The following is a 17,743-nucleotide window of genomic DNA, read 5'->3' on the forward strand; positions in this document are numbered from 1 at the left end:
CGGCTGTGATTCAGTGTTCCCATGTCTTGTTTACACTTTGGTGCTGAGTTGTGATCTTACCGACACTGGATTGCAACCTCACTTAAGGAACCGTCTGGTTATTCAGTCTGTGCATCACTTGCCAAGTATCGCAGAGCAGCTCTTGCTGCAGAAGGCATATATATCATGGTAGCGTCTGACCTTTTCGGTTTGCTGTTGAGAAGAGGGAGACAAAAAGGCAAAACGTAAAGCAAAGCAAACAAAACATGACACTGTTCTTGAAGTGCCAGAAGCAAAAGTCATTAGAGATAGCAATTTTTTTCTATTTTTAATCCACTAACTTTCATTTTTCTTTGGAACTCAGGAAAAGAGCAAGCTTCTGGATAACAAAAAGAGAGACTGAACTTCTGCTTAAACATAAATAATCTTGTTAATCAGCAATGCTGGGAAAGGAGACAGAAAACTATGTGACAATTGAGCTCAAATTTGGTCAAATCCCTCTTTGTTTCAGAGGTTTTGCCTGCTTTTGCAGCGAGCTGTCTCCAAAACAGAATCCAAAGTAAGTTCAGCGTTATTAAAATAATTCATCTTTTAAACCTCAGCAGAATTTGTTTGGCTTGCTAATTTCCTCAAGGCCTCAGGCCCCTGTATATGTTGAAGCAGATAAAATTCATGGGTTAGCACACGAGGTATCCAATTGCACAGTCTCTCGGGAGTGGGAAATCACTTTACAAGCATGCCTAATAGTCATAATGCATAGAAATGATTATTGGCGATTACATAGTAAAAAATAAATGATCAAAGCAGATACTACACACTGATGTGGGTGCTGAAAGAAAAGGAAAATGGATAAGAGAGTCAGGAGATACTGGTTCTCTACCAGTTTTGGTATTTCTTTTCAGTTTGTACCTGGATAAAGTCACATCAGCGGCTAGCAAAATCACATTTCTTTCAGCAAACATTGTTACAGATAGCTCCTTGCAATTACCGGAATGGAGGAGCCATACGTGCCTTTTGTCCAACTTTTCTCCAGCTTTCTGGGAGCCTTCATAAAATGGAAATCTGTTCATTTTTAACCCCTGCTGGTGTACTTCAGACTGAGCTGCCAGGTCGGTTCCCTTGGTTTGCTAAGGGCTGCTTGCCCCGCTTTTGTGAACTGGTGGTCCCAGGGAGGAGGAGCAGGCGGCTCAAAGGACAGTGACCGCCAGCCTTCAGAGCTTGCAGTGTTGAACGTCCCTGTCCCTTGGGGCACAGCACATCGTGACTCCTCGAACAGCTATCGCAGGCGTCCTTGTTGTCATTTCTGCTTATACCCTCTAAACACTGGCTGTGGTTACACTCCTCCTCATCTACCTGATGTAATGGTGAAGGGATAACTTACCAAGCCATACTTCATGCAAAAGACTGTGTGTGTGTGCAGCAAAAGCAAGAAGCAACCTGGGCTGCTTCTGACCTCCACAGATTTCTGTGGAGTTTCTTTTTCATAATCTTTGTAGGTGGAGAAAAGAAAGGAAGAGAATTCCCTGGCTACTAAACAGTGCTTATTTTTGTGCTGGAGGTCTCCTGCAGTTCCAGCCCTGGCTTTTCCTGGATGCTCTGTCAGTACCCCTTAGTAGAGTTTCTTGTGCAAATAAATGCACCTTAATTGCTCTGCATGTCTTGCTTTTTGTGATCGAGAGATGGGCTGGGACTCTACCCTCAAATCTGAATAGCAGTATATTTCAGGAGAAATTCTGCTTGGAAGATAAAATCCTGAAACAGATAATTGGATAGATCTTTATTGGCATGTCATGTCTAAAATTAGCCTATTTTAGCCCAATAAAGTACAGGCAATAGCTCCTTGTATACAACTGGCAAGAATCCTTTCTTCCTGTCCTCTGCATGCCCAGTGCAGTAGGGTGACCTGCTTGTGTACTGCAAGCACATAGGGGTGCTGGTGTCCCCAGGCTCCATCCATGAGGGTTCGCAGGAGATGCTCAGGCTGAGCATGACTCTGTTCTTGCCACTCTTGTCCCCTTTCCCCATCAACATAGACATCTCACCCAAGTCCTGAGAGCATCCCGGTGGGTGCATCCTCTCACATGTGTTGTAACATGCCTAAACTGAGACGGCGAGCAAGGAATCCCATCTCTGGTATTACTGTGCTCCAGCTATATTTCTCGCAGGCTTAAAATTACCCCTTAGTTTAAGATTTTTGCATGACAAACTTAGGCACATAGAGAAGAAGCTGACATTTGCCCCTTTTTATGGGATCTGCTTTGTTTGCAGGCTTAACTAAAAGCATCTACAAGCATTAGTGCAAACAGAGCTGGTGAGTGCGGCAGTGGGAGGACAGTCTGGATGTTTTCTCTGTGCTGTCTTTAAAACAGAAAAAACTGGTTCAGTTTGAACACAAAAGGTGCAGGAAGTGAGTTAAACCTACTTTTGTCAGCCAGCCTGTCTGTTTTGGACGATTCAGCACCTCTTCCTTGTTTGTTAGCTGTCTTTAATTAATGTCATCTTTTCCAGGCAAGTAAAGGCCATGGTCAAATTGTTTCCTTTTCTGCCTGTCCTCTGCCTTTCTAGGAGTAAAGGCTGCCCAGCTGGATGGCTCCATAGGAAGAGGGGTTTTTTGAGCGTGCCTGGCTGTGGTACATGGAGCTGAAGGTTTCTGTTTGCTGGGTGTATTCTTTTGCAGCCATTTTCCTAACCCAGAGTGCTCCTGCATTTATGCCCTGAAGCACCTGGGATAGGAAGTGGCTGCTCGTTCAGGTCAGGCATCATGAGTGGATTAGAGCTGGGACCATATAGGAAATCATTTCTTTGCATATATGGCTTCTGCCTTTTAGCATAGATTTATTTCCACCAGGTTTTGTGGTTTTCTGTGTGATTTGAGACAAATTGAACGTAGGCCCCAAATCACCAGCTATAGCATCTTAGTCTGCAAAATGTTTCAAAACATGGAAACTTAGGGGCAGAAAGAGCTTTGTGCTTTACACAGAGAAGTTATCCATACAGATTTAGTCTGAGGTTTGGGAGAACTGCTGAATACCTGCATAGGCATATAGGCAGAGCCCTCCCCTTCACTCTCCTGGATGATCTGGAGGCTGCTTAGATGCATCCAAAAGGCGCGTTTGCAACCTCTCTTAAATGCTCTAATACCCTGCGGGGGCTTGATGTTCAAGCAGGCTGTCTATACGTAGCTGCGGATCCGTCTGTTGGCAGTGGATTTGGGAGTGTTTATGGACTACTTTCAAGGGGTCTGTGAAAGCAGCGAAAAAAAGAAACCTCTTACGTGCTCTGCAGCAATCTGCAGATGTGAAATTTCTAAAAGCAATGGCATCTTCCCTGGAAAATTTCTTGTTGTGACAAATGCAAAAAGATTAAAAACAATTGTGTGTAGATAACAGAGCAAATGCACATGTGACTTATTAAAGGAGTTTTCTGTGCTAACTAAACTCGGGGCACCTGTGTGTGTGTCTGATCTCCTAAGATGGGACACATCTTGAAAACAACTGCTCAGGAAAAATCCTGTAGAACTTAATAGAGATCAGCTGTTTCCAATTGTTTGTTAACATGCTTTATTTATTTTATTTTCACCTCTGAGGTGGAGCTATGGCCCAGAAGAAGCATGTTAACATACAAACTGCTTCTAGTCCTTCTCACCAGGCAGTTTTGTTCTTCCACTGAAAATTCAAAGGTTTTTTTTTTTTTTGTGAAGGAGAGATTTTTAGAATGACCCATGCTGTTAGCCCAGAATAGTTCAGGATTAGTTCATTTTATGTCACATCCTTTTCAGAAAAATTTGGAACTGCAACAGCATGTGAAATCATCTGTTGGAGAATAAGCATCACCCGGGGGTTCACCTGGATAGGCAAAGGTGTTTGAAAAAAACAAGGTAAGCAGATCAAGCTCTTCCTCTCTTGTTTGGTACCATTTTACAAATCTACAGAAGATGAGTTTTTTTTCAGGTATCGTGTGGGCTAAGTAGTTGGTGCCTTTCTTGGTAATAGTAATTTGCATGAGTTGGCCCTACCGTAAAGGCAAGGATGACTGAAACAGAAACACAGGTGAGGGAGCAGGAGGAACTGGCTGTTAGTCCTTCTCTGGCTGAAGTGTGGCATTTGACCTCCTGTGTTTAAGCTGTGCCTAATAATGACTGGTTTCAGTTCTAATGGGAATGAGTTAACTGGCTCCGTCTCTTCACAGTGCCCAGTTTTCTGCACATTCGATGGCTATATTCAGATAACAGTAGTCTTCCTTTTCTCTTCTTTTCCATTTTATGGAAACCATTTTACAAAATGCAATGCAAAAAATAAAAGTTGCAATTAATGAAAATGCAAATTAGGAGCTGAGGGGGAAAAAAGCAGAAGCCTTTGCTGTGGTTCTGGGAACTCCCAGTGTTTTCCTCCTCGCTGCGTGAATACAAGAAAGTGAAAACAAGTAGAAATGGAAAATGCATCTCGGTTGTTTAGTGTTCGGTAGCGTGAGCCCAGGCGCGTGAAGGCTCCCGGCCTGATCTCGCTGGGCTGCAGCGCTGCTCCTCGCCAGCCGGCCCAGCTGCGCGTGGGCCCCGAGGAGGGCGGCAAGGTCCCCGCTCCGCCACAGGCAAAACCTAGAAGGTCAGGAAGCGGTGAGAACAAAATTGGATTTTAATTTGCTTTGCTTTCACTGTTTTTAATGATCCCTGATGGTGTTAATAATACAGGAGTTATATTCCTCTGAAGGCTAAAACTAATACTCTTCCTTTTTTAAATTAATAATGCTTGTTCAGGGGGTTAAACCTCCTCCCAGGTGGTACTGCAAAACGCAGCAGTGATTTAAACGCCAAGATTTTAGTTTGTAGGGGAAAAAAAAAAAAGACTTACTTGAAGCTTGTATAAGTCAGTATTTTCAGTGTGTACACCCCCCCCCCCCAAACTTAAAATAACACTTTAATCATTTTGAAAGAGACTTTGAGCCAGGTTTGTTTTGCAACAAATCACATGCAAAAGTATTTACGCTGTTGTCTGAGCTGTGTGGAAAATGAACTGAAATTTCATGCAAAACCAGTGGTTCTTTGACGCACGTCATCAGCGGACGGGCTTGTCGGCCCGTGGCGTTGCGATGCTGCGGGTGCCGGAGCTGGCACGTTTGTAGGCTTCGCAGCCGGGACTCCCCGGGTGCCTCCAGCATAGCGGACGTCGATACTTGAGAAGCAAAGAGGGGTCTTGGCATATTATGCTCTGGGTTAAGGATTCCTTCTGGAGGTTTAAATACAGGGGCACTGCAGCATCCCTGAGCGAGCTGGACACGTCGCAGCGCTGGACAGGCCTTGCTCTTGCTCGTTTTTTTGTTGTTGTTGTCTTGCAGCTGAAGGCCCTTTAGGAGATAGGGAGCAGGCTTGAAGATGGGGGATTTACCCCGAAGCTGTCCCAGGGGTAGTGTTTTTCTCTGTTAAGGCTGTTTAAGGCTGGACAGAAGGAAATGTAGGGAGGTGAGCTGCCCCTCCTAGAATTATTGCCTGCAGGTTAAAACAATTCCATTAAAAAAAAAAAAAATTAAAGCCCTGTCTTCCAGCTGGTTGCATCTGTGTGGTCTGCTCCTCTCATGAGTTATGGCTTTGAGAGGTCTCTCTGGCTCGCGGAGGGCTCAGGAGGACGTGCTGGAGGGGTTAATGCACCCGCTTCCCCTTCCGGAGACCTGTGCTAAAATTCGGCCTCAGCCGCAGAGGGCGATGGCTTTCGGTGCCTTGGTGCTTTCTGTGGTGGCTTCGCCCGTGCCACCGGGCAGGCTGGCACCGCGGGGGAGGTCTGACCCGGAGCAGCCCAGGACTCGCGGCCGGGGGAAACGGTCGGCTCGGTCAGCTCGTGGGGCAGGGCTTTGCGTGCCGGAGTTGGAGCGTCAGGACGGGTGTGTTGGGCGGTTGTCCCGAGCATGGAGGTGGCAGCAGTGGCTGCATGTCAGGACAGTAGAGCCTGAGTCGAGCAGCAAGGCACGTAGGTGGGCCAAGCATGGAGCAAGGTGTGCTCCACCGTGTCCCCCAATGCCACCCACTGCCTGGCATCGCTGGGGAAGGACCCCGGCCGCCCTGAGCTATGGGGACGGCTTGGCCGGCTGGGGAGGCTCGTGCTCGGTGCTGTGGGGAGTTGCGGCAGTCACCCATTTACTGAAAAACAAGCAAAGAACCAACAAAAAAGCCAATGCGGAGGGCTGGAGTTGAAGTTCTGGCTTCAGCCCAGTCTAATGGATATCCAGCTCTGGCCCAGAGACTCTGAGATTAGCAGATATTTGTTTTCCTTGGGGACTGGGGAAATCTCCAGATTGGCTTTTACAAAGGCTGGTTTTCCCCTGTCTTGTGACAGGAGTTCATCCTTTAGACGCACGTTAGCAAGAAGCAGATGATAAATTAATCTCCTCCTGAGATTTTTACTCTTTTTTTCCTTTTTTTTTTTTCCTCTTTTTTCCCCCTCGCGTTTCACACAATGGCACCAGGGCTTCCAAAGGGAGTTTACAGTTGGCTGTGGGCTCTCCAGCGCGGACGGCTCCGCGAGGCAGAGTTAATCAGAGACAGCTGTTCCCCGCAGCGCTGGCGGCCTCACCTCTTCAGCATCAGATTAGAAATCATTAATTACAATCAGCAAGAAGCCATGGAGGAGGCTGGCGGGGTTCTGCCTTGCTCTCACCGGCGGCCGTGCGGGGCTCGGGGCAGGAGGCAGCACCCGGACACCCACCCTCCCCGGGGCCCGGGGTGGGCGATCCGCAGCCAGCTGTGAGTCAGGATGACTCCTCTGGGTGGGTTTGAGCAAACGCGGCTCTTGCAGTCTTCGGGTATTGCAAGGAAATAGCGTGAAGCGAATGATCTTTTGGAAAAATGCAAATGAGGATGTGAGCGTGGAGCTCCTCACAGGGATGGTCTTGGCTTTGGATTTTGTTTTCTTACCGAGCGATCTGGATTTAAACAACACAACTGGCAGGCAAGTGAGCGTTCTCCCTCTGTTTCAGTCCTCCGTGCTTTTTATATCAACCTCCCTCAGATGGTCCAAGCCGAACAAAAGGAGATTTATTAGTTTTGTTTTTCCCCTTTCACGTTGCTTGCTCTCGGGTGCAAAGGCTTGGAGGTTCCTCCGTAGTTGCCCCATTCACGTGCAAAAGTCCTCGCCAGTTGGCAGACAGGGAAGGTCCGTGAGGGAAGCGTGCAGCTCATTCATTGCGTCCATCTAACGTTTCTGCGTCTCTCCCCCTCTCCGGTGCTGTCTGGAAAGCCATTTGCTCAGTGTGGCTGGAAATGTGGGTAAGATTTATTTGATAAAACAGGGTGCAGTGGGACACCCAACAGATGGATTCCGTTTGCGAAACAGCCTCAAGTTTCTCACACGCTCCCATTCTGCGTAAGGCAGAATAGCTGCCTGCGAAGGGACCGCAGCTCTGAAGACGAGGCTCAAACCCAGGCTCTGACATAAACCTCTCTTTGGTGGGTCACTGAGGCCAGTTTCTTAAAAGTATCCAGGTGCTGACCTCCCATAGAAATTTCTGAGCCGGAGGGTGTAATCCAAAGCCTTCGAAGTCAGTGTGAGTCTTTCCACTAAGCGATGCAAGCACTGGGTCGTGTCCATGAACTGCGTGGCCTCCAGCTGCCCCGGAGAACAACGTCCACCACCCTTTCACCGCTGCCCAGGCTGCGCTGGGGCGGTTTCTGCCTCCCTGCCCTTACGGTGACAGCGCGATGGGGCTTGGCGCCGGGCACAACGGTCGCGGTTCTGCCCCAGGCTTGCTGATGAACAGAGCCTGACCCTGAGGGTGCTGCAGCACTTGGAGCAGGTCAAGGAAAGATTGCTGAGCTGATGCCTGTGCGATGCTGACATAATCGATGACGCTCGGCAAGCTTTCTCCAACTGCATGGGCTCGGTGCTTTGACTTAATCAGCTCCAGAGGTCCCACAGCGCCCCGTTGTATTTCTTGAGCTCCTAGAGGCATGGAAAACGGAGGGTTTCTTTCAACACCCCAGAAAAACCATGAGCACTGTCTCCAGAACATGTACAGTCTGCCCCGGCTTCTACACACGATTACTGCCGTTAAGGCGTGAAACAAGATCGAGAGGCTGTTTGCCGACGTTGTGCCGGGAGCCTCCCGGAGGAGAAATCTCTGGGGCTGCTGAGGAGGCTCTGCGCGAGTTTGGGATGGATGAAACATCCTCCGTCACCCCAGCTCCTGTTCTTCAGGGCTGCACGTTTAGAGACGAGCCCGTCCGCAGTGGTAACAGCTGCCAGCGGTATGATACCTTGCAGTCGTCTGCCCTGCTCTCTGATCAGGGCCTTAACCATGAGTTGTCTTGATGCTGATCGATCGGCTTGACACACGGGCTGTGTCACAGCAGCAGCGTTTATTACAGGGAGGTGAGGGGGTTCTGGCTGCTCTACGGTGCTGTGGTTTTTGCTTTGGGCTGCAGAGAGGTTCCTTAGCTCAGTCTCCTTCCTGCTTTTGGGGCAAAGAGCCACTTCACTGCTGCGTTGCCCTGGCTTCCACTTTCGTCCTGTTAACTTTTGGTGGAAAAAGCCCCCCAACAGCCCCCAAAAAGAACTAAACAGCGGGTGACCATGTGCTTAGCTGAGCGCAGCACCAAGGATTGCATGTGCCAGTGCTTCTTCTTTGCTGCTCCTGCCATCTGGAACAGTGTCTGCCTTTATCTCCCTATCTCCTTCCAGATCTCAGCTGAAAACACGCCTGTTCTTCTTTGCCTGCACCTCTTAATTTCTCTCTGCTTCTGCTACTATTTATGACTTAAGTCTGTTCCTGTAATAACTCTCTGGTATACCCACATGCCCTTTTTCTACAGAACTGCTGGCTAAAATGGAGCCAGTTTAGTATTCCCTCTTTGAAATGTGCATGGGGAGTCCCTCCAACTCTGCAGTGGCATTAGTAAGGCTTTTACCCGCTTTTACCATTTTTTGTACTTTCTTGTTTTGTGAAATGTATTGCTTTCACTCATGTTGCCCTGAACCCATAAGTGAGAGTCTGTTTTCAATGCAGGAGGTGAGCACAGGATCTGAATCCCCCATGAAGACATGTACCGCAGCAGGTCCTTTGCACACACTTGTACTTTTAGGTCCTCCTGATATGCCTGAAGGGAGGAAGGCACCATCCTACTCCTCTGGAATCCCACTTCCGCATGTAACCTGTTCTTGGAAGCTCACTTTGCACCTTTCCGATAGCTAGCAGAGCCTGTGCAAATGAGCTGGGCACCTGAGGATGGAGCCCTCACAGACCACGCTGCAGGTGCAGGGCGAAACCAGGGCATGCTCACACCCTCTCTCTATCCCACCCCGAGGTCTAGAGGGGTCTGCTCCCAAAGGGTTATATTCCAGCATTTTCTTTGGTTTAGAACAACAAAATACGCAAGAGTGACTCAACATCAGACATCCCACATCGAGGGTTATTCAACCCATAGTTCCTGCATTAGCACCATGTCTAGCCTCTCTCCTGAGCAAGTAGTGAGCCGAGGTCATGGCTGTCTTACACAGCTGTATACAGCACAGGAGTCACAACCATGTAGAGTATGTGCATATGTAGGAAGGATAGTTTTGAGTGCATAAATGCTGTGTACTAAAGCTTGAACCTTCTCCCCTCAGTCTGCTGGGGACAGCTCATTCCCAGTGGATGAATGATTTGCCTGTAGTCAAAGCCTAAGGACCAGCTTGGTCCTTAATTTGTCTGCCCACTCAGCAGAGTTTTGCTTGTGTCTGGCCAGAAGATGACTCAGTCTGGCCGTGACCAAGGGGCATCAGCAGTTTTAAAGTGAGGCAGAGAGAGGAATTAGTCCTTCAGCAAATTGTTAGAAGCTGATATCTTGATTCAGTATCAGGCTTATGAAGTAGAGGAAACCACAGGCAGGGAGATTTGAATCTGGAGGAGACCCGTGGTGAGAAAATGGGTAGAGGAGGACAGGCTGTGCTAACACAACACCCAGGATAAGGCCTTGACTATGGTCTGGTAATACCTATGAGAGCTCTGGGAGCTACTAGACAGTTTTTCAGCTGGGTGGGACACAAATAGAGAAGCCAACAGGAACTGAACTAATGCCTGGATCCCTGAGGACTTTTTTCAATTTCTATGAATCTGTCTTGAAACACAGTAATAGTTTTATTAATCTCTTGTATTCTAGTAAAATTAATGAATGCTTCACTTTTACTGTGTAGTGTTAAGACTGACTTTGGGGTCTATAATAAACCTGAAGCACTGTATGTCCTAGGGACCGGAAAAGGAAGATCTGAAAGCATCCCCAGCCAGATGGCAATGGGATAAATAGGCCGGTGTGGGAGGTGCAGATGCCAGGGGTTGGCCCAGGAGAGGAGGCTCCCAGTTCCAAGCCTCTTTCAGTATTTGAAGAAGGAAAATGGGGACAGCAGCTGTGCAGAGCAGAGAGACTTCTGCAAGGCCCCTTGAAAGACCCCAGCCTTGTGACGCTCCCTCAAAGCTTAAAGGGCCTTGCAGGAAATCCGCTTTACGCAGCTGCCCATAGCAATAGCTTCCAAGAACCCCCACCCCTTCTCCCACTCGTAATAGCTCGGGGTGCATAAAACAATCTCTCATTAACGATAAAACACCCAAACCTCAGCAGAATTACTAACAGATGGATAAACAAACCAAAATTTAAAACAACATTAAAAAAAAGCCCTTAAAAAGCAAAAGCGAAGCAGAGTCCTTCCCAGCCCTTAGAGAGACGGTCCCCGCTCCTCAGCCTTGGCATCTCTGTCAGAACCAGGCGGCAGGAAGATCTGCACGTGCAACATGTTGTTCTTCTTTTCTCTGCTGAACTGCATTTCAAAGAGGTTGGGAATAGTTTGCTGCAGAATAAGGCTTGGTCAAGCCTGGGAATGCAAGGGTGCCGGCGCTGGGTGCAGAGAGGTGTGATGACCACGCTGGCCCTGCCGAGCAGTCGGGAACTGGCTGCTGAGAGCGTGCATGAGAGGGAGGAAGGTTGGCACCAGCTCAGCAAGCACCTAAGCATGGGTGCCACAGGGGCAGCAGTGCTGTAGCTGCCACCTTCTGATCCCTCCACCCCTGAGCCCTGGAGCGGGGGTGGATGAGCCTGGCAAGCAGACAGGGAGTGAGAGAGGGAGAAGCAGGAGCATCACGGAAACGCAGGGCACTGTGGGACCTGTGCGGCTGTGCAGGGAGCTCTGGGTCTGTATACAGGGTTCGGGGGAGGCGGACAGTGTAGGCTGAATGAGGAGCAGGGATAGAAGCTGATGATGCTCTTGGCTGGACTCTGCATTGGGATTCATTTTCTAAGGATGCAGTTTGTCTGTTGTAGTTTATAGGCAAAGTGGTATTTACTTTCAGGTCAGGCCAATAGAGTACGCCCAGATTCTGCTTGCTTTGACTATTAGACATGGGCAGAAATCCTTGTAAGAAATACGAACAGGTCTGAAGTGTCACATCACTTTTTGCCTGCAAGCTCCCCTAAAAAAACTTTCGAGAACAGTGAGTGGGAAGGGCTGCCTGTTCCCTACCTGCAGGGAAGCTGTATCCCGCTGTGCTTCATCATTCCTGAGCAATGTCATGGTCCCAGCGCACACTCTGAAGCCTCTTCTCCAACCCCGTAATGAGTATTCCTCTCTCTGTCCTTCCCCGGCCTTTATGTAAACAGGGCCTCTGTTCCTTAAAGCGTGCATCATCATTTCCTGATGCTCTAATGGATGGAGATTTTGCCATGAGAGGATGTGGGTTTTTTTCCCATCATCAGTGGGAATTTCTGAAAAGCAGCATTAAAATTAATGGCAGCTCCACGTTGAACACAGCAGGGCTGCTCTTCCCAGGAGCACTCAAGAACTCTGGCCTGCATCCAGCTGGGCAAGTGGGTTCTAATCACAGCTCCATGTTCAGAGCCACGGGGCATCCTGGCAAACCTGCTCGGTTCTTCCCTGCTAAAAGCAGGCAAATGCCCTCTGGGCGTGTGGCCGGCTTCAAGGGCAGGTCAAGGGGGCAATGAGGGAGCTCTTCAGAGGCTGGAACTGGGAAGGCATGAGCTAAAAAGAAAGGGAAAAGACAGGTAAAGGCAGGGAAGGGGCAGAACTGCTCCCATACAAACTCACTCTCTCTTAACCTCCCGGTGATGCTGTCCCCTAGGTCCTTGTGAGCCCCCTTGCTTTCCGAGCACTGCTGCCTCAACCCCCAGGTTACCCCTGGCATGAATTAGCTAAGACATTTTCTGGGGATTTGCCCAAAGCGCTGCAAAATCCCCTTGCAGCTGTACTGAGTGTGCAAAGCACCTGGCCAGGGTGGAGCATGCTGCCTTGCTCTCCATGCACCCTGAGGACCTCCCCACAGAGGGCTGGCCCTGGGCTCTTGTTGGCTGGGCAGCCCTCTCCCTGCGTGGACTCACAGCGAGAGCTACACGTGCACCATGGAGAACACAGATTTTCCAGTCCGCATGTGGCATTAGCTCCTCTGAAAGCACCACATCTGCACCCTCACCCTTGGCAGGCCTTGGCAGAGTCCTTGCAACCTTCTCGTGCTCTGCAGTGCTGGCAGCAGACCCCGAACCTCAGGCTTCGTTTACTGCCAGACCCTGGGGAGCTGCTCCATGGAGCCCAAGGCATTTGTGCACTTAATTCCCATGGCAGATCATGAGTGTTTGGTTGCTGCTCCTCTTCAGGTCTTTGGAAAACTGATGCCAGAATCTACCAGCTGAAGCCTCCATGAGCAGAATGCTTGTGGCACTTGAAATGCCACCGCTGTACCATGGGGACGGGGATGTTAGGAAACCCCCTCAGAGAGAACTGATGTCTTGGATCAGTTTTCCACATGTTCAGTTAATTGCAGGGAAAAATAAAGAGTTTCTCCATTAGACAGGGAGCAGCTCTCTTACTGGAAGGACAGAATGACTAGATTTGGAAGCTGAACTCAGTCTAAAGCAGAGGCACGTTGGTGCTGCTGGGCTGCACGTGCCAGATCTCCAGAATCCTCGTAGCTCTCGGTGCTGGCAGGGAGTGCGGTCCGTGTTGGTGCACCTGCTATTGGGATAAGCCAGGCCCTGGGCTCCTGCACTGCTCATCTGGCTGTGTTCGCTGGCTCTTCCTCTGCGTACAGTTGTGTGCCTGGAAACTTCTCCCAACGGGCTTTTTACAACCGGAGCAGCCTTCTTGGTTGTTTCCCTGTGAATTGGTTTCACCATTTCCTCGGACCTCTTTTGCGCATAGCCCACTGGACCGTGCTGTGGCTTGGCCTCTGCAGAGTCTGTCTGGCCATTTGATCTCTGTGCGATGGGTCACTGCTGGAACAGAGTCTGTGCTGAGTATGTCAGCTCGAGGGAACCATAAAGCAGGAAATAAGAGTTTAAGCAAACAAAACCTGGAAGCTTTGATAGAGTAAGGTCATGGAGACACCCTCTCCATGGCAGGACACTCTGTTTTTTGAGCTGGGGCTGCTTTGCCTGGCTGGAGATCTCTGGCACATCACGGAGTTTGCAATGGACTCCTTTGCTGAGCTGGGTGTTGAGTATGTTCACGCTGAAGGAAACAGCTTAGACTCGGGGTAAACCAAGAAGAGGTATTTGACGTAACCGCAGTTGTTACCAAGGCACAACATATGGGGAGCTCTTCAAACATCTCTTATCTTTATAGGCCAGTGGTTGCTTCCTCTCCGCTCAGCATCCAGCCTGTGCAAGACACAGGAGGACAGAGTGTTTTCTAGAGAAATGGGCCTAGTCTACAAAACCAGGATCTCCAGCTCAGGCAGGGAATTTGCTTTGATTCCCTTGCTGTCACTGGAGCTGCTGCAACACTTCTTCCACAGATGGGGGGATTTCAGCTCCATCTGAATCCTGCATCACATTGCTTTCCGCTGGCTGAGGGACGTAGCTGGGCCTTATGGCGCCCAGGATGGGATTTGGTTGTATCATTTGCTGCTCAGCTTGGCACTGATTCTGCCAGCCTGGAAGTCCCCTCTGGCCTTCCTCAAGTGCCCTCTGGCCTCTCTGTCCCCAGTGCGCCTGAGGCTGTAGGACCTGCTCCGTGATCCCTGCGGCACTTCCCCACCCGGAGCAGCAGAAGCCAGAGGCAGAGCTCAGGCGGGGATTGCCGCGGGGCGATGGCACGGGGGTTGCTGTACGGATGTGCACAGGCCCGGCCGTGCAATGTGCCATGTGTCCGTTCATGCAGGATGGGATGTTGTATGGCAGAGGGTCCAACCCAGAACAACCAAACAGGGCAAAAATCGCACTGCAAACAGTTCCTCCACCCTCAAAACGGGGCAAATGGGATTTCATCTCCTTCCTAAGCCACTGCGAGACCTGTTGGCACGCAGCGCTATTGCGAGCAAACCTGTGCTGTTAACATTTAGCATGTCCAAATATTACTTCATCGCTGCGCCGCAGCCCGGGCGGCGTGGGAGCCAACAGAAACGTGCCGGCGTGGGAGCCGCAGCGGCGCGGGGAAGGCTCCGGCGGGGCAGCCTGGCGCGGGGACGAGCCCGTGCTCTGCCGGAAGGTCCGCGCTCGGCGTCTATGGCTTGGCCCTGCTGCAAGGGTCTTCCACGAGCGCCGGCGAGTTGTACGGGCTTAGCGCCCCGTGTGTGGAGGGAGAAACTGGAAACAAATGCTGATCTCTTGCAGTTCACCCGCCGAATGCGCCAGCTCAAACAAGCCAGGCCCTCCTGGGTCTCCTGGCCTTTTAATTTGTCTTCTTGCTCGCTAACCAAGTTGATTTCTGTCAGGGAAGATAAATGTTGTCTACAAAGCTAAGATAAGAATGATGAAATCTGTCCTTTCCTGAGGGCTTAGCAGCTGTTTTGGGGGATGCAGATGGAAAGTTGGGACTGTTTGGCAAGCCTAGACTTGCCAAGAACACAGAGACCAAAGGGAACAAGTCCACGTTACTGGACTGAGCCGGTCGGGGAAAAGGCACGTGGGACCTCTTGTTTCTAGGTCATTTGTTTATTTTCATCCCCATCTGATCATGGTTGAGCGATGTTGCTGTGCGAGTGGCTGCACACAGGCTGTGCCCACATGCTTGGGTGATAAATGCACGGGTAGGTTCTGCAAAGGTTTTCCTCTGGCTTATGGGGAACTTTGTGTGCTGGCTCCTACCCAGTTCAGGCAGGGCTCGTGTCCATCTCTCAAAACCACACCAAAACAGTCGGCCTGAATCAGCATCCTCACCCAAAGCCTTGGCAAAGAGGCCAGGGAACGTGTGTGCGGAGGAGCTGGACCCCGCACTCGTCTGCAGCGGGGCCTCCCCCAGAACAGGGAGCCATGCAGAGAGGGACTCGAGCAGCCGAAGAGCCCAGACTGCTCCAGGCGGTGGACAGATACAGCCAGCACTAGGATTTTGCTGCACAGGGGAACATATCTGCTTTTGCCCGCGCTGCATCTTGTGTGAAGACAGGGACCTTTGATCTCCAGAGCTGTGAGGATGTGGGAGATTCACCATGGTGGCTTAGAGGGCAGTGCTCCTCCGTTAGCTCTCCCACACTGGGAACGTGCCCTGTGTCACCTGAGATGGCAGCTGGGACAGCTGTGAACCCTAATTGTGGCTGCAGCCAGTCTGGATGCACTCTGTCCACCAGCGCTAAATTCACTTTAAACTGTTCAAGAGCACAGCTTGGTAAAAATGGGCTCTGGAGCCAGTCTGCCTGGACGCACTGTGGCACAGCTCTGCTCAGGACATTGTGGTTCATGGTCCCGGTGCCAAAACCCAGCAGGGGTTAGGGACGTGCTTAACTAACTCGCTTTCTCTCCATGAAAAAAACAACCTGTGCAACGTGTAGGAGGAAATACAGGAGGGAGGGAGATGTGTGTTTGAGGAGAACAGTGTGTAATTTTGGGGGAGGACGGTGAGTACAGCATCCGTACATCCTTCTGGCCCCACTTACACCCAACAAGTGCTGAGCTGCAGTGGGAGCAACCCAATTCCCTGCAATGGAACCGAGCGAAGGGGTGTGAAACTTGAGATTTCCTGATAAATGCTGTGAAATGCTGTGTGGCAGCTCCACTGGGTTCTTTAAAAGCCTGTCTTTGTGTTTATCTGTTGCAGTTTCTCAAAAATGCTGTTTGAAGTCTCTGCTTTTTTAAGTACTATGTAGGAATTAGGCTACAGGAAGTCTTAGTTCTTTCACGTACTTTGTATCAAAATCCCTTTATAGACCAAATAATTACTTTCCCACAGTAAAAAGACGATGCAAACAGGCAATCGCACTGACCCTTCTATGCTTGGAGAGACGGATTCCTCCAACCTGTTCACACAGCTGAAATCAACTGAAAAAACAGCTCTTTGAGGGCTCTGAGCATGTCACCATCCCACCTGATGGCACTGGAGGGAGCGAGGGAAGGGGACAGGGAGTCCCTTGACTTGTGCATGGTACACGTGTGCTTGAGTAGGGAGGTGCACGCTTGGGTGCTGCAGCTTGGGGAGATAATGTGCCCCACATGGACAACCAGGAGCTGCAGGAACCACCCTCACTGCTGTAACCCCAGTGGGAAAAGGCGAGAGGGCGAGGGCAATCAGTTCCCAGAGCCGAGGTGACAAGGGGGTAGAAGATAACTGTACTGTTTTAATTTTGACATTGCATTAAAAGGAGAAAGACATGTTCCTGCTGCGGCAGCTTGTTCACAGTTCTACGTTGTCCCATCGGGTTCTGCACACAGGCCAGCAGGGAACCAGATGTCTCTGGGAATGAGATCCCAGAGCAGCTCGGTGTCTTGGAGGGATTGCAGATCCAAGTTGGACTTGCGTCCTGGGCCTGGGCCTGCGCAGTCACTTCGGCTGGGTGAAAAAGATGGCAGATCAGAGCTCTGCAGGCTGGAAAATCTGCACGAACTGCAGGAGAAGGCAGGTTTCCTGACTGCCTGGTACCGGCACGGAGAGCTTGGCTCTTCCAGCTTAGGACTCTGGGAGGCTGTGCGTTGCAGGGCCACAGGGCCACCCTCCAAAAGGAGAGTGGGAAGTTGCTTTTTCCAAGGGAGTGGATGGAAATAAAACGCATCGTGATGACTGTTAACTGGCAAGGGATGCACCATGCCCATCTCTGCAGCAGCCTCGCTGCAGTTTCCCTCGCGTGTGTCCCGCAGGAGCCTCGCGACGTGCCGTGCGTGGAGCAGTGTTTCCAAACTGCCAGGCTGGAGCAGGCTGCTCAGCCCCGCATCGCGCAGCCCCTGCCCAGCCGCTCTAAGACTTTGCAAATGAAAGCGTGACATCCAGCTCTTGCTGCTGTTTTATCCTTTGCCGGTTCCCACAAGGGCACCTGCCCAGCAGTGTGGTTGGGTGCGTAACGTGAGATGCCGAAGAGGAAGGTTGGGTGCGTGACCTGAGATGCCGAAGAGGAAGCTGCTTCCCCGGCCGGTTTGATGTACCGGCGGTCTGCTCTGCAGAGCCGAGCGTCTCCCCGCTGCAGGTAGCCTGCCCCCTTCCAACCCTGAGCCTTCCTTGGGAGGATTTTGATAGCAAAACCACAGAAGCATTAGCTGGTATCAAAAGAAGTCTTCATGTCTGTCAGAATTGACTGGCAATTAACTATTTCCACCCTTAAGTTCTGTCGCCCTTAGCAGCTGATTACAAGCCGTCAGGTCGCTGCAGGGTCCCCAGCTCCCGCCTGTCGCCCGGGTCGCAGTCGCGCTGCACCTGCGCGATGCTGCCCGGTATCTCCTTCCCTTCGCAGTGGGTCGAGGGGATGTGTCCAGCCCCTCACCGCAGCTCAGCTGATGGATGAGACCTGGTGAAATCATCGTCCCCAGGCGCCCATAATCATCTGTGCACATCCTGAGACAGACTGCAGAGACCATCGAATGGTGTTGCCACTCTGTTTCCAT

The 17,743-nt window shown here is 50.6% G+C and overlaps 1 protein-coding gene across 2 annotated transcripts in view; it reads left to right on the forward strand.

Moving 5' to 3' along the window:
- The window catches only part of ZNF469 (zinc finger protein 469), a 250,646-nt gene that overhangs the window by 8,799 nt on the left and 224,104 nt on the right, over positions 1–17,743 (forward strand). Inside the window, exon 1 of one of the 2 annotated variants that reach the window (XM_064519792.1) lies at positions 3,771–3,856. The exons of the other annotated variant lie outside the window; for it this stretch is intronic. The gene's annotated coding sequence lies outside the window, so the exon portion shown is untranslated. Of the gene's footprint in view, positions 1–3,770; positions 3,857–17,743 lie in introns of those variants that run through there. 2 annotated transcript variants of the gene reach the window in all.

This window comes from Dromaius novaehollandiae, chromosome 13 (genome assembly GCF_036370855.1).
Source record: "Dromaius novaehollandiae isolate bDroNov1 chromosome 13, bDroNov1.hap1, whole genome shotgun sequence".
Taxonomy (NCBI): domain Eukaryota; kingdom Metazoa; phylum Chordata; class Aves; order Casuariiformes; family Dromaiidae; genus Dromaius; species Dromaius novaehollandiae.